Source organism: Lonchura striata, chromosome 2 (genome assembly GCF_050655825.1).
Source record: "Lonchura striata isolate lonStrDom1 chromosome 2, ASM5065582v1, whole genome shotgun sequence".
In the NCBI taxonomy this organism is placed as follows: Eukaryota; Metazoa; Chordata; class Aves; order Passeriformes; family Estrildidae; genus Lonchura; species Lonchura striata.
The window spans coordinates 65,674,752-65,678,157 of NC_140704.1; positions in this window are offsets into that span (position 1 = coordinate 65,674,752).

Here is a 3,406-nt window from a genome sequence, read left to right on the forward strand (position 1 = left end):
CCATTTCCCCTGAGCTAAAGAATCTTTATCTCTCTTATTCACAGCATTGTGGAGCCTTGGTGCTTTGAGGAAACATGACAAATGCTGCTGCTGTAAGCCATGGTTTTGGGGCCTCCTGAGTGCCCCCCTTACCAGTCTGGTGCTGCAGTCCTTCTGCTGCCTGATGGCCTGACCATCCTGTTTTCCCTACCCCCAAAATATTATCTCAGTGTGTCTGTGGTAGTACATGCTGAAAGAAGATGTGGGAATATTAATCAGTGTTCAGCATCACAGGAAAAAGTGTTCAATGTAGAATATTGATAGTATGCAACGTAATGAGAGGATGGAGAGAAGGTCATAATGTCATGAGTGACATTTTTCCATTCTCCTCAGGGAATGGATGAGCTATATCCAATTTTGTGACTACGCATCACACATACACACTTAAGGAACTGGACATACCAAGATTAGATTTGTATATATCCTTTTATCTGAACTTCAGTAAGTAGAAAACCTCATGTGTCTAACAGTAGTTCTGTTTTCTTTTATGTGATTTTATGCGGTTTTGAAAAATAACCATGTCCACATTGCAGCTCATTTCTCCAGAGTGCATCATTATTAGTATTGTACAGATTTTTGGCACATTAGCACATGAAATTACACCTAGTGGGATATATGTGTATTTATTTGTGTCATTTAACTTTAATCTGAAGAAAAGTCTTAGGTAAAATGCATGGAATAAGTTTGGGCTTTTTCATTCATATGGAATGCATATAAATCTTAACTGACATGAAGTGGTTCAAAAGAAAGGGTTTATTTAATGTATTGGGGAAAAATAGAGTAACAAAGATTGTATTAACCAAATGGTTGGAGAGGGAAGAGTTTCTTCTTGTACCTCGTGGTTTGGTTATAGTGCAACACCCCTAGTAACCCCTCACCTATATATCTATCTCCTATTTAAGTGCCCTGGCCATTATGTCAGAAAAGGACTTTTTATGTCTGTCCTGAGGACAATTTCAGTACTTCACCCATACTGGCATTCAGCATCTCAGGAAAGATATTAGAGGGAAAGTCTAATGGAGCAAGGAAAACTTAACCTCAGTGGAGGAGGATCAGATTAGGGGGCACTTAAACAAAATGGAAATATCTTAAGTTCCCAGGGCCTAAGAGGTTGTGTCCTTTACTGCTGAGAGAGATGGCTGATGTCACTGTGAGGCTGTTCTCAATTAGCTTTTAAATATGCTGTTGACTGGGAGACATTCCTGGAGACTGGATGAGACCAAGCATCTCCTCTATCTTCAAGGGGAGCAAGAAGAAAAATCTGGAGAATGACAGGCCTGTGAGCTTTATCTCGGTCCCTGGAAAGGTCATAGAAAAAAATCCTTCTGGAATTCATGTGGTCTCCAAAACCATGAAGATCAAAGTAATTGTGACTAGTCAAAATAGATTTATGGACAGGAAATAATGCCTAAGTCACCTGATGGCCCTCTACAACAATGTGACAAGCCTGGTGAATGAACTAGAGAAAGTGATACCTAAATAAGTAAAATTAAGGTTTTCCAAACTGAACATACACTGGTTAGGCATTCAACATGTACAGAACATATGAGAACTCTAATTGCTACTTGTTTTAATTTTTTACTTTCTAGTCTATTAGAACCACAGAATATGTTGAGTTAGAGGAGACCCATCAGGACCATCAAGTCCAAGTCCTAGCCCTGAACAGGACACAGGACACCCCAAGAATTATTGTGTGCCTGAAATTCCATATTGCCTTGAGCAATACTATATATGTTTGAATGTATATATATGTACGTATGTATATCTAAGGCCTGTATACATGGATCACGTATATTTATTGCTCCAAAATTCCAAGATTATTGCTCTCAATTCCAAGATTAATTCTTTCTTCAATTCTGATGCTATGTGGTTCTGCAATGCTTGAGGATGTGATGTGAATGAATCTATTACTACTATTATTATACCAATTTGGAACCGCAGGATGACATATCTGGAATATTTTAATAGCCCTTAAATTTGACAACTGTTTTACAAAAAAGAGAAGGTAGTAGTCCCATATCCAGAGAACTTACTGTAACTGCAGATGATAAGCAAAAAATCAGAGAAGCAGAACAGTGCAGCTAGGAGGAAGCTTATTTTTCAAAAATAATATGGTAGCAACTGTTACTACTTTGCTTTTTTTGTAATACAAAAGAAACCTCTCTTAAGTAAGGTTATATGTAACAAGTGCTGAGGCAGAATTATGAACACGTTTAAAGATCAGGAGTCATGTCAAAGTTAAAAGGTGGAAAATAACAGAAAGCCTGTTTCAAATAAAATTATACTGCAAAAGATATGCTATGTTTTAATACTCCAAGCAGACTATTAGACAGGGCTTGGAATGCTGGGAAAAGAATGCTAGGATCAGAAAGAAAGAACTCCAGGTTGATTTGGTGAAGTCACAGCAGATTTAAGGATGTTGATGGGGGACCACACGTGCAGGTAATTTTCGTTTACAGGTATGTTGAAGGGAGGAGGCATGTGGCATGCTCAGAGTCCACGAAAACAAAGAATTGTCAGCTTCGCCTAAACAGGGAGATTTTTAAATAACACATAAAAGAGATAAAGAACTGGACTAGCTTTCTCTGGCGTGTCACTACAATGGTGGCACACCCACGGGAAACTGAGCTTCTGTAATATTGGATTTACACACGTTTCCAGTAGTTTTAGAAACATTAACCAGCACACTACAAAGGAAAAGTTTAACCTTATTCCAGTGCTAACAGCAAAGTCCATATCACAATTAAGGTAATCTCACAGTTCTGAGAGACATTATTTCCTCAGATTTCTTTTAAGTGGGAAGGGCCAGCTTTGATGTGCCAGCACCACGTCAACAGAGGGCAAGAGCCAAGGTTAGGCGGAATTCGAACCATGTCTGGCGCAGAATCGCTTCCTTGGCTAAGGCCTAGATATTCCTCTTGTCCCTTTATACAATCGCGGTAGACGCGAGGGCAGGAATGGCAAGAGGGTTGCTCCATCCCTAAATCTGAGTCATAGAGAGATGGAATCATTGAATGGCTTGGGTTGGGAAGGACCTTAAAGACCACCCAGCTCCAACCCCGCTGCCCGGGGCAGGGGCACTTTCCACCAGCTCAGGCGGCTCAGAGCCTCGCCCGCCCGGCCTCGAACCACCCCTCGCCCCGCTCAGGGCTGCAGCCACCGCCACCAACCGCTACCCCCGCCCTCACACAGCCCTAACCGCCCCCCGCCACCACCACCCTGCCGCAGGGCACACCGGGACTTGTAGTCCTCGCTGGCGGGAGTTGCCTTTCCACTCTGGGCGATGCGGTGGAAAATGAACTACAGCTCCCAGCGCGTCCCGCGCACCTCCCCGCGCCAGCGCGTTGCTCCGGGAGCGCCGCCCCGC